This window comes from Seriola aureovittata, chromosome 3, assembly GCF_021018895.1.
Source record: "Seriola aureovittata isolate HTS-2021-v1 ecotype China chromosome 3, ASM2101889v1, whole genome shotgun sequence".
In the NCBI taxonomy this organism is placed as follows: domain Eukaryota; kingdom Metazoa; phylum Chordata; class Actinopteri; order Carangiformes; family Carangidae; genus Seriola; species Seriola aureovittata.
This window is the reverse complement of record NC_079366.1, coordinates 30,134,918-30,148,270: the sequence shown is the minus strand read 5'-3', so window position 1 is coordinate 30,148,270 and position 13,353 is coordinate 30,134,918. Positions and strand designations below refer to the sequence as shown.

At 45.9% G+C, this 13,353-nt stretch overlaps 1 long non-coding RNA gene across 2 annotated transcripts in view; it reads left to right on the top strand.

Moving 5' to 3' along the window:
- The window catches only part of LOC130166615 (uncharacterized), a 15,346-nt gene extending 1,993 nt beyond the window's left edge, over positions 1-13,353 (top strand). Inside the window, exons 2-7 of one of the 2 annotated variants that reach the window (XR_008827172.1) lie at positions 90-171; positions 3,048-3,133; positions 7,736-7,794; positions 8,930-9,211; positions 12,367-12,660; positions 12,735-13,353. This is a non-coding gene — a long non-coding RNA (uncharacterized LOC130166615). Of the gene's footprint in view, positions 1-89; positions 172-3,047; positions 3,134-7,735; positions 7,795-8,929; positions 9,212-12,366 lie in introns of both variants that reach the window. The other variant, XR_008827171.1, reaches the window with a different exon arrangement.

Sequence of the window (13,353 nt, the reverse complement as noted above, 5' to 3'; positions counted from 1 at the left end):
AGTCACAACAGGAAGAATGCAGCTTTAAGCTAAGGTAATGTTAACGTGCTGAATATTGTTGTGGAACATAAATCTCTCATATCAAACAGATATGTGTGAGCCGAGCGACTCCAGAGCGCAGAGCAGAAGACTTCGGGGTGAACACAGAGGCCGAAACAAAAAACCCTCCAGGTGAGTTCATGCAACTCAACCTGCGCCACTCGCCTCGTGTAATGGAAACTGATCGAGCAGGAAAAGGTTGTTCCACGTCTTATTGAGCGGACGGAGGGAAGCGGAGCAGTCGTTTAATTAAAATGTGATAATAGGCCGTTTGGTTCTCGGGGGGGGGGGGGGGGGATAAAAACCTCCTGGGTTAAAGGTGCAGCGTTTGTTCCCCCGGACCTCTTCGGCCCCTGGAGCAGGATTGATCTTTGGCTCGCACAGGAGGGCCCGGCCTCCTCTGAGCTTAAGGGCCACACACCTGTGCATGCATCGGGGCCGGATAAGCCCAGATTAAGCTAAAGTTACCGGCTCTCTCCCTGCAATGTCATTCAAAACCTCAACGGCGACCGCGCCGCGGACAAAGCGCCTTTTGGGCTGTCCTAATAAACGCCATTAGCTTTGAGACATCAAACATGGAGGATTATGGGATTTTATGGCACAAAAAAAAAAAAAAAAGATGGAGGGTCTGGGGGACTCCCTCACTCAGCCGTCCTTTCTCTGCAGAGATTACGCTACAATTTGTTTTCCTTTTTCCGCCATTTTGTATGTCCCTCCTCCTTTTGCAGATTCCACACAAAAAAAAAGTGGTACAGTAATCCCCTGCAGATGAAACTAAGAGCGCCGTAAAAAGGAAGATTACACAGGGCTTTGTAAACTGTTTCTATACACATGTGCATGGGTATTTGGGAGATCTGCAGGGACTTAACACGAGAACTGAGCGCTCACACACACACACACACACACACACACACACACACACACACACACACACACACACATCATTCCTGTGTGCTGTTCTTACTCCACTTCTGTCGACTGAATAACGACGGTGGTTGAAACTCAGAGCGGTTTGAACCCAGAAAAAGAAAACGTGTGCGATGATTGACGTTCGCTGCTTTTCTGCATCTGAACGAGGAGAAACTGAGACTGAGCCGAGCGGGACGCACTCAGCATTGATCTGGTGATTTACAGTTCAAAAGTTCAGGTTAAAAAACTGAAAAGTGATGTGTCACATTCAGCATTTAGTTTTTAATTTATACAACAACGTTCTCTGTTATTTACTTTTTCACTTTCCTCCCACGAGTGAGATGAAAAGATTGAATGTATGAATATATAATATTGTGTGTGTGGCTCCGTTTTAAAAGAAAATAAATACACTTCACACCTCTGAAGTTCACCAGGTAACATGTTGTTTCCATCTGTTTAAGGGGATTCTACAACAAAAAAAGCTAATATCAGTATGTAAGTATGCGCTTTATTTTGAAAAATTTCCCCACTTTATCTGCCGTCAAACAGTCCTTTACTTTGGAAACTACATTTTATCTGACCGCGTCCTTCAGAGGGCCAAACCCAAGTGAGACTGGTCTGGTCCACGGAGGATCTTCGCTCTTCCCGCTCTTACCGCAGCTCCTGTCGCCTAGCAACCTCGATAACACAGAACTTTTTCCTCGCATAAACTCGGGGGTTTTTAAAGCTGTGGTTTTAACAGTCGTAACCATCAGCTGTTGAACTGAACTGAAGCCCAACACTTACATGTAAAAGTGTTGTGCCGTCGGTGTTGTGGCCATATTATTTTCATTGCCGGCGCGCAATGAATTTTGGGATAGATTGGGCCAGGAAAAGAAGGATGTATTTGAAGGAGCCTTCAAAATAAGAGTGTAGTCGCGCCAGTGTTCAAATGCATTTTCTTTATTCCTTGAAATGAAGCAGAATAAAGTTTCATTCTTTTAAAGCAAACTGAGACTTAGTGAGTTTTACACTTTGTAGGAAAAGTGATGATGTGTTCCTTCATGGTTTAACACTGACTGAACAAACCATTTAAAAGTATTAAAAGACATTAACTGATAATATTCTTCTTCTGGTGTGGCTCCTCCAGGGCCCGTATAGACACCGTCTATGGTTTATCTTCCTGCTCTGACTCATGTGTACATACCATAATAATGACTGAGAGCCCCCCCCCCCACCTGAACAGAGCCAGAAGTCAAGTCGTCCCTAACAGGAGTCAAAGGTTGGGCTGCTGCTAATCCATGTAACACTAGGAGAATAATCCTCGGGGCTGTGGCCTGCCCGCACCACAGCTCTCTTTTCCCCTTTTGTTTTTCTGGTAAGTGATCTTGGAAACATTTTTCAGCGATGGCCCCCAGTCTGCGGAGAGAGGAGCGGGGCTCCCGAACACAACTGTGGGGTTTTTTTTTGTTGTTGCTAATTTGTGGGTCATGTTGTTTCTCCTCGGGGAGATCGAGAGGAAGAGGAGGAGGAAGAGGAGATCCTTCTCTTCTCCGGCTCCACAGCGAGCGTGGTTCAGACCAGACCATCAGAAAGAAGCACGGTGTGCAAGTCTTTACAAACGACGTGCATCTCGGCTGAATTTGGACACAGCCAGTTCATTCTTCACTATATATATATATATATATGTATATATATATATATATAGTCAGTCGCCTGATTAGTGCTGCATTTTGGGTAATTCTTGTGAAATTGCTAAAGAAAGATGAAGTCTAGAAATATCACCTTGCTCTGTATAACTCTAGTTTCTTTTTCTTATTTCAAAAGTCAATGAAGGAAAATTGAGTTTCAGTCGAATTAAGATTTGGACTATTTTTGCCGAGACGTATAAAATTAAAATATGTTTTATACTTGTATATGTACTATTTGACAGAAAGTCAAAGTCCTGATGTCCTGCTCCTTCTGGACTAATGAGAATCCACCACAGCTCTGACATTTGTGTTAAAAAACAGCTAAAAACAGAATTATTTAAGGTTCTGGACTGAGGTCGGACTTCTAGTCATTTCCATTATTACGAATGTCAGTTTGATTTTTAATGATGTTTTCTCACTTCTGAACAGAAGCTGTAACTTGACGCCTGGATACAGCTGTTGGCGAATAAAGGAATGAAGTTTACGGCTGAACTCGCAGCGTTTCTTCTAGACTGGTGAGTAAACAGCTGCTAATGCTAACGTTAGCTTTGTAGCGATAGCAGAACTTACAAATAGCTCCTTTAATGACATCATTTTGTTGCGCCCTCTTCTTCTACAGTTGTTTGATAAGCTGACGATAAGTCGGTCGAGACGGAGTATTACGCTCCCCAGGCACTTTCTCACATTAGCTAGCTAACGTTAGCAGCTAGCCGGTTATTAAAATAATGACTTGAACTTGCATTAATTCTCCTTTTCTTTGGTTTATCTCTTGATACATGTGGGTCCAAAAATAATTATCTGAATCCCGTCAGTCCCGGTCACGACCCGGACCTACCAACTAGCTAGCGGATATGGGCCGACGCTGGCGTGTTTTTGGTTGCGCTGATCTCTTTCCTCTTTCCGTTTGACCCGTGGTTTAGAAGAAAAATAGGATACGTGAGCGCCTGAAGCTGCTGTTTTCTAACCAGCTGAAATCATTTTCTATTGAAGGTGTTGTCTTTTTGATTTAATCCCAACATTTAGAGACTGTCTGTGAATCCGCTGCAGGTGATCCTGACAGGTACCGCACAGGTAACAATGACCAGACGGGATCCCGTTAATCCTGACGGCTGACATCATGAGGATGTAGAGAACGGCGGCTGATGTAAATTGTTATAATCCTGGCAGTGTGACGGACGGGTCTTTTACTTTACGCAGAGAGATCGTGAGTTTGTACATCTTGTAACATATGGATTAGATAAAGCACAACATAAATCAGATAAGGATATTAACCGCAGATATCACCTCCAGTGAGAGACTGACAGCACCTGAGTGTTTCTCATCAGAGCGGGATTAGAAAACACGCCTCATCTTTTAAATCTGCATAAACCACCGGCTTCTGCTTCCTCACGTCCCGTAAGAGTCTGTTTTCTGTTGTTTTTCTGCAAACGCCTTCACACGCTCAAACCTACACACACACACACACACACACACACACACACACACACACACACACACACACACACGCACACGCAAGCGCGGAGACATCGACACTCAAGCCACGTCCCAAAGGGAGGATGCACCCGCTTCTCCCCTCGGCCGACATTGCGAAGGTCTCTCCTGCCTTAATCCTCTTTGACTTTATTCATGCAAAGGTCATCGCTGATTCTCCAAATGGAGGAGGCGATGGTTGTAGAGGGTCTCCGAGCAGGGAAGCCATGGTGGAGTCTGGAGAACACTGTGTGTGTGTGTGTGTGTGTGTGTGTGTGTGTGTGTGATGCATTAGTCATTGCTGCAGGGTCATTACTCAGTGATGGAGCATGTCTGGAACAACGTGACCTCAGAAATGGCTTCTTCTTCTTCTTCTTCTTCTTCTTCTTCTTCTTCTCCTGAGCGGACGGCTGGCTCCTCCCATGACTGTGATCTTTTCAAACCTGAATCAGAAAACAACTTGTAGTGAATCGTTTTTCTGAGACCAGATCAGAAACATGGACCGACACTTTCATATTCACTCCCAAATGTAAAAACCACAACAAAACAAACACTTAACTAGTGACTGAGCTCAGAGAGGAGCCTCCGTTCATGTCTGAGGTGTAAAATAATAAGTCAGTATCTGATAAATGAATGTAGGCCTGATACAGTGGCATCCCAAACCCAGCTGAACCTTAACTCCGCCGGGCCCCTGCAGCCCCCGGAGGAGCGCCACGCACCGGCAGCCATGTAAAACAGAGGAAACACACGGCGGTGAAGTGGGAGTCAATTTAGCCAAAGTGCAAGAGACAAGAAAAGGTCACTTCTAAGCAGAGACAAAGTACTAATTAAGAGGAGCCAGTCCACTGCCTCCACACACAGGCAGTTAAAAAGTCTTCATCTGTCATAAAGGCCTCGGTGTCAGGACGTCAGGGAGCCGCTGGACCGGAACAACAGGAACACCAGAGCGCTGTCGGACCCGAGAGCTGCCCCCCCGCAGATACCGGCGGGGCACAAGAGAGGCGACGCGCGGCGCACAAATTTATTCATAAGCTGCACATTCAGATAAACTGTGTCCTTTTCACGGCTCCTTTAATGATATTAGCTCATTTTGAGCTAATGTAACGAGCTAATTAGGCAACGCTCTTACAGAATTAACAGAAACACGGAAACTACGGCGCCGCAGCCAATCACTGACTCTCGTGTTCTGTCTTATAGACTTTTATAGAAGTTTATAGCTTCCCAGGCAGAAACGCTGCTCCTGAAAGAAACATTCAGCTTTCTACGTCTTTACAAACTGAAAACATGTTTCCGTAGCGCTGAAAAAATAGTTGTGATTGGGGTTTAGCAGGATCACGAAACGTTTGTAATGTGTGATGACGTCTCGTGCTTCTCACTGGGAACGTCGGAGGTTATAGGGTTTTCTTACGAAGCAGGGTTTCCTGATGCGCCAGTACTGACGATAACAGTGGTATTTAAAAAATGAAATATTATTATTGTGTTAATAATTTATTACGGTGGCCCCGAAGCTCAATTTAAGAAAAACACATGCAAACAGATAAAACACAAACATCTCCATCAGTCTGACGACACACGAGCTGCAGATACTCACAACGCAACAGGAAGTGTTTCCAGAGGACGCTAAAGAGTGACGAACCCAGCCGGGACGCAGTTGTTGTTCGGTGCGTTTAACTTCAAAGCGTCGCCCTGGAAACACTTCCTGTTGTGTTGTGAGTATCTGCAGCTCGTGTGTCTGATGAAGACGAAGATGAAGATGTTGTAGTGCTTTGAGCTTCAGGGCCACCGTAGAAAAAGAGTCAAAACACACAATAAACAAAGTTTTTTTTATTTTTATTAATATTTTATTATTACAAATTATTATTATGAATTGTTGCCACGATAATCATACAGTGAAAATCATGACATCATGACAGCCCTAGCAGGAAGTACTGAACGTGATATCCTGTTTACTCCTGGAAGGAACTTCTTCATCTTTGGCACAAATGTCCGTTGAACACAAATGTTTAATATTTTATATGAATCTGGATAAATGTAATGTAACGGATGTAACCTGAAGCTAGTCAGAGTGTCGGAGGCAGACAACCGCGAGGCGCTTCGATCTGATGTCACAGATCACAGACCGGCTGCACGGAAACAAACGCGGCTCCAAACGAAGGCCAACGAAGCTTTCTGTGTAAATCAGCCGCCGTTCACCACATCAGCCCGATGACATGTCGCCCGCAGGTGGATATAAAACTGTGCTGCCTTCTCTGGGTTTATTTGCATTAGTGCAGACGTGGTTTTGAGGTGAGGGCTGTAATGAACGTGTTGTTTGATATTGTGACACCGCCGCCTCCCATGATCCCACTCTGCGTCTCGCACACTGATATCCGACGGTGTCATTTAGTCAGAGAAGCGTTTCCCATTTCCAACAAAACTCATCTGCTTCCCTTTGATGCCAGGCATCCAGAACTGGCAGTCGGTGTAATTTGCCCTCGCCAGGGTCTTTTCACAAACACGCAGCCGTCCCTGTTTGCCTGTTTTATTTGCTTTCATTGTTGAGTGTGTTGTCCCCCCCCCCCCCCTTCTTCTCATCTCCGCAGTTTGATTGTCTTGCGGTTTAATCGCAGCTTATTCCTGGGCCTTGTTTCCTTCCTCGTGTTGTCATTTCATCCTCCTCCTCCTCCTCGTCTCTGAGGGCTTGTTTTCTGTTCGTGCCATGGCTCTTTTCATGTGTCCCTCGCCGGCAGAAACCGACGCTTAAACACACAGGAGGGAAAGAAGAAAACAAACAGACAAACAGCAGCCGGAGAGCAGATGCTCCGTCTCTCTCTCTCTCTCTCTCTCTCTCTCTCTCTAACTGTGTGACATTGGAAAGAAGGGGAGAGAAAAGTGATGGTGCAACACGGTGAAACATCCTTCCCAACAAAGACAGTGAATCTGAAAAGGACGGAGCCGAGGCCGCGTTCGTACTGTACACGAGCTTCACGTGAGACGCAGATAAAGGTTCTGTCACGCAAAACCGGGCTTCGAATCCTGGAGGATAATTCTGGTTTATCACAGATTGTGTGAGTTTTTGTAGTTTCTCCTGGTGATGAGAACTTAGCGCTCTCCGAGGGGACGCCAGAGATCTGGCAACACGTCGATTTAATAAAAAGACGTCAGGCGGGTAAAAAAAACAAAAACAGACAAACCGACATTTACATTTTCTAAATCGCTGTGGAGGTTAAACTGAACGTGAGCGCACCTGGAGAAATCTGCACACACACAACTGCAGACAGATTTACTGCTCAGCTCTTCCTAATGAGTTTAACTAACCTGAAAGTATGGGATCAAATTAGGGTCAAATAGATTTGGAGCTTGTAAAGGGATTCGCAAATAAATCTACAGTTTCTAAACCTGTAAAAATAAATCTGCAGGAGAAATTCAAGTTTGTGCATTTGTAAAAAATTAAAAATGATAAATGATATCTGGTGTTTTGTACAAAGCAGGAAACTGTGCGTAAAAATGAGCGCTCAAAATTCCCACACTGTGCGTGACCCTGAAGTTAAAAGCACCCGGTTTTTACAGCTGAATCTGATTGGACAATGACTGTGTAATTGATTAATTACATTTGATGATGCTGTAGAAACTAATGGTGAATATTTGATGTTTGTGAATCCATCCAGGTCACGGAAGAAACGCTGAAGATCTGATGCACCTTTCAGGACCTGCGGCGGAGATGAAGGTAACGGACCCACCTGTCCTAATCGAATTATTGAACCACATTTTATTTGATTAAACCATTTCTTCTCTCTTAATTCTTGAGCTTCGGTTTAAAGTCATTAAACTAAAACCTCTTTGTTGTGGTTGAAGAAAAAAGGCGGGTAAAGAAAAGCTGAAATGAGTCGCGACCTCTGGTGTTGAAGTCAGATACTCAGATGTCCACGGATGCTAACATGCTAAGCTAAGATACTGTGAACGTGCTAATCCTAACCCTTACATTAGCATCTAGCTCAAACATCATTAAACGCTGTAACGGCCCCGTGCTGGGCAGGTGACAGGTGTGTTTACGGTGTTTACGGAGGTTAAAGTTGGCGTGTTGTGTTTACATCACTGCAGGTCTGAGCTGAGGCCGAGCGCCCGTTTAACCCTTTCCCTTTGCCGACAAAAGCGTCAGCGGGTCTTACAGTGTCTTTCGCCACCGCTGCTGTTTGCGAACCAGATGTGACGAAAAGTTACACATCTGGCTTAGATTTGGTGAAAAGATCAGTGTCAGGACGAAGATAAATTGATGATTTGAATCATGGATTTTCACCCTAAAGTCTTTCTACTTCTTCAGGTCGCAGCCACATCTTGTTTTCATTCTCCTGGACACGATATCTCAGTAACACAACTCCTTCAAATTTGACACAAACGTCCACTTGGACTCGCGGATGAACTGATTAGATTTTGGGCGTCAAAGGTCAAAGGTCAAAGGTGACGACACAAAACACGGTGTGGGCAATTTCTCCGTAACACGTTGAGAAAATATCTTCAAATTTGGTAAAAACATTCACCTGGACTCAAGGACGAACTGATGAGAATTTGGTGGCTAAAGGTCAAAGTTCAAAGGTCAGGGTCACGGTGACCTCACACAACGCTTTTTAACCATAACTCCAGACGTCACACAGAAATTTCAGACAAACGGTTCATATTTTATTTGACTCTTTATTTGTAACGTGAAACTAGTCACTCGTCACTTCACATACTGAAAGTCCGTGTAATATTACATGTATGTGTTAAAGGCAGGAAGCTGAAGGTCTGTGCGCCGCAGCTTTGCCTTCACGCCGCACACCTTCACCTCACCGCTCGCTTCTCCATCTGCCATCTCTCCTCCACAGTCTTATCAGAGCTTTTGCAGAAGGGACTCCAGAGAGCGGCGGAGGGAAGGCCTGCAGAGGGAGTGAAGCACACTGTGCCCGACGCCGACCGCAGATAACAAACAGTTTATCAGCCCGCCAAAGAAACTCTGCAGGAAGAGGGAAAGCCATCCTGCCGTAATCAGAGGAGGACGAGTGGGAGAGAGAGGCGGAGGGTCGAGGCTGAAGAGGGGGAGAAATAGAAAGAGCGAGACGCAAAGAGGAAGGAAGAAAGAGGAAATAAGAGAGGAGGAGTGAGGCCAGGTGAGTCAGAGGTAACCGTTTTTTATTACAGCACCAGGCCCATTACATCGCAGCGGTCGAGCCGAGCCGGGCCTTTCAACTGGGGGGTAAATTCGAGGAATCAGGCGCGTGATGAAAAAGATAAAAATAAAAAAAGGCGTTCTGGTATCCTGTCAGCGCAGAGCCACTTGACATTTCTGATGACATTTGAGCCTGTTTGAATCTGCTTGAAATTGCTGCGTTTCATCCCGACGTAATGCTACACTTTAGAAAAACCCCCCTCTTATCTGCGAGATTATGCCGCCGTATTATATGGAGGTATTATGCGGCGCTAATAGTGCATGTAGATACTTCACAAATGATACTAAAAATGCCTCGCATCACACACAAGGAGGATTTGGCCCTTCAGTAAAAGAATACTTCCGAGTATGCAAATGCCCACAAAAGAATTAGGGCTTAACAGATTTGACTCACTCAAACAATGGCATGCGGCTCTTTTCCCAGGATGCAACTGTCCGTCAGTTTGCAGGATTAAGGCTCTGGGTTGTGACAATGTGTTGAATGAAAAAGGACAAAGAGACACCTCCTTTATTACAGGGATATGACTATAAATGCTTCTCTTATTATGCCTGACGAATGATTAAAGCCTGAGGAGGGAGACGGAGGAGAAGGCAGAGGCGACGCACTGCCCCCTGTAGGACAGTGTTGCTCACTGCAGCCCGCTGTCACCTCTGCTGCTGACGAGCTTCATGTGGAGAGGAGTAAAACTACTCAGTCTTCTTCTCTATCGTCCCTGTGACTGTGACACAAGCAACACTATGCTGCCATTACTCTGGAGTTAAGGGGAAATTCACAAGTTATCCAGGAGAATATAGAATAATTAAGCTCCTCCAGTGTAAAGGTGTGTGTCCATGTGTAGTGTGATTATAGATCAGCTCTAGCTTCTATATTAATACTGTGAAAGTATCAAAGCCTCAGTCCACAGAGAAATGCACACAGCCTGTATTCAGAAACTGAGCCTTAAAACCAGCCGTCAGGACTTCTGGAACTTTGTGATGTCACAACAAAGCAGTCACCAAGCCCCGCCCACCTGGACCCACCATCCAAACCTTGCAGGATTTGGTTTCTCTGAGTGTTTTTAACTGAAATCTGCTTTATTTTTATTGGATCACTCAGAAAGAAGAAGACAGTCAGCCAATCAGAGGAGAGGCTCAGAGCCTCCTCTCTTCTGATTGGTTTTAAGGCTCAGTTTCTGAATACAGGCTGTGTGCATTTCTCTGTGGACTGAGGCTTTGATACTTTCACAGTATTAATATAGAAGCTAGAGCTGATCTATAATCACACTACACATGGACACAGACCTTTACACTGGAGGAGCTTGAAAACAAAAGAATCCTCCCCATCAGCCCCCCCCGGAGGCGACAGCGTTCATGTCGCAGCACAGTGGAAGAGAAGCGAAAGTTGAGATGAAACGTCATTAAAATCAGAAGATTTGATCCCGTCAGTTACAAACGTTCATCACACAGTTGCTCGGGAACAATAACTGAAGTTCAATATAGTCAAAAGAAAATAGTTGAAATAACAAAAATGAAACCTTTACTTGCAGCAGCTTGTTACAACACTGTTGACTGTGAATCATCGTGGTTCTTGCCTTGATTGATTGATTGATTGATTGATTGATCAGCTGCAGGTGGAACCATCAACTCCTCCAAAATGTATTCAGCTGATCCCAGAGTTTCTTACTTTTGCTCTAAATCCCCAAATTTGATTTTAAAAAAACACCTTCTCAGTTTTATTTGTTTTAATCCCAGATCTTATTTTAGCTCCGACAGAGACGAGGCCCGAACCTTCAAATCCTCGCAAAATAACCCAAGAAAAAAATCATGAGTTCACGTTTTTCTCGGGGGCTGTGAGCAGCTGCTGATTTTCCTCAGGTCAGAGGTCGACTCCCGGCTGCAGGTTGTGGCACCGGTCAGTCGTCCGCTTCGTATCCTCATCCAATCAGAGCTGAGAGCCGCCGCGCTGAGCAGGATCTCTGACTGTCCTCTTATCGGGCCGAGCAGCCCCCCGCCGCCAACCCGCGGCCCGCCACCCAATCACACTTCACACGGCTCCGCTAATAGAAAAATAAATTGCCGGGGAGCCAATTCCAACACAGTGTGGCACGAGAAGAGAAACCGAGTCTGATTCCTCTGATATAATGAAGCTCGTAACACCGGGATCAGGTTATTAAACACTGATGGGATTACTGACCGGCTCATCCTGATTCCACATGCAAGGTCAGCGTTCCTCAGCTGTCCTGTCACAACACACACACACACACACACACACACACACACACACACACACAGTGGACAACAGACCAGGACTGGCCTGGAGCTGTGTGTGAAGTGAAAACATTAAACTTCTTAATAAAAGAGACTCGTATTAAAACTGAAGCACAAACTAGTAACTGACTGATGATGATTGATTCCTCAGTTCGCTGCTGATTGATCAACTCCATCGATCGACGTGTCACAATAACCCCTCAGAAAACACAACAAATGTAACCTTCGTAAACGTCGTGAGTGAGACGGTCTGACCTCCGGAGGATCTGTGCTCTGCGTCTCCAGCTGTTCCCGCCCTTTAAATTTAAATGAATGTATTTATTTATAATGACCCACGTTTTAATGGTTAGACGACCTCTAGTGGCCGCAGTCATGATGACGGGAGCAAAGGATGAAGTCAGGTGACGGCGTATAGAGAGCGACAGAAGCTGCTTCCTGTCGTCCACAGTCCTCGCCCTTACCGCTGCGTCACAAAGCTCCGCCCCTGTCGCCTAGCAACCTTGACAGCATGTCGGTTTTTTTTACATAAAAAGTTGAGGTTTTTAAGGCCTTTGGTTTTTTTTAACAGTTGAAACACATTCATGCTCCCCAGAGGACGCACATCCTCCATGTTGTAATGTAGAGTTCAATAACCCCAATCACCTCATAGTACTTTAATAACCTTGATAACAGCTTCACAACTTCCCCCAGAAACATCTCATTCTGACTTTGATTTCCATATTTAGTTTATTTATTTAAACTGTATATTACATGCTAATATTATATGATTGTGTTTGAGAGAGAAATGACACGTTACAACATGTTCTGTTGCTACATCATGTGTCAGACCTCTAAGTGTCTCACATGTAGATCTGGATGGAGACCTGTTGGCCACCCACGCTGCGGCGGCAGCGGCGGCGGCGGCGTCCACAGAGGCTCATTAGGCTCTGAGTGACAGTCAGGTCCTGTGTCTGCTGTGTGGCGTCCCTGTGGCTCTAACGGAGCAGATCGCCGCCTTCCTGCCGCCATGCTCCACGACACACAGCGCGGTGGCCTCAGACTGCACACGGCGAGCGACATCAGAACAAGACTGAAAGGCTAAATCCTCATTAGAAACACTCAGAGGCGGCGGCGGCAACGGCGTTCATCTGAAACGTGCCTAAGGTGTGTGAAATCAGAAACTCATCATCGTTAAATGTCACAACATAATAATTGACACATTTCTGTTAATTAATCAGAAGACACACAATCCAAAGCTGTTGTATAAGGATCCGGATTCCACACACCCACACCTTCATAGATAAATGACTGTGGTGGAGAGCTGGAGGAGGGAGCAGGGGATTATGGGAGGAGGACGCTGCCTGGCAGGCGAAGCTCAGCGTGGCTCACTGGATGGAAGCTGGAGGGGACGCCAAGAAGGAGGAGCGGCCTCCTCGACCTCAGGCCGCCAGCAGAGGTATGAAGCTGAAGGTGGGGAGGGAGGATCGCCTTCGCCCCCCCCCCTCCTCAATCACCAGCAGCACCACCTCCCCCCTCCTCCCCCCTCCTCCCCCTCCTCCCCCCTCCTCACCCTGCGGAGAGCAGCCCAGTGATGCTGTCCTTGGCGGTTCCACCTGCTGGAACGTGACGAGCATTCAGACAAAGATCAGCTCCGGGTGAAGAAAGTGGCGTCTTTCAACCGGGGGGAGGGAGGGAGGGGGGTAGGACAGCTGCTGAGAACACATCTGGTCCAGAGGAGGGGTGTGACCCTCACAACACAACACAACACACACACACACACACACACACACACACAAACACACACACACACACACACACACACACACACGCACGCACACACACACTGCGTTTGTTTAT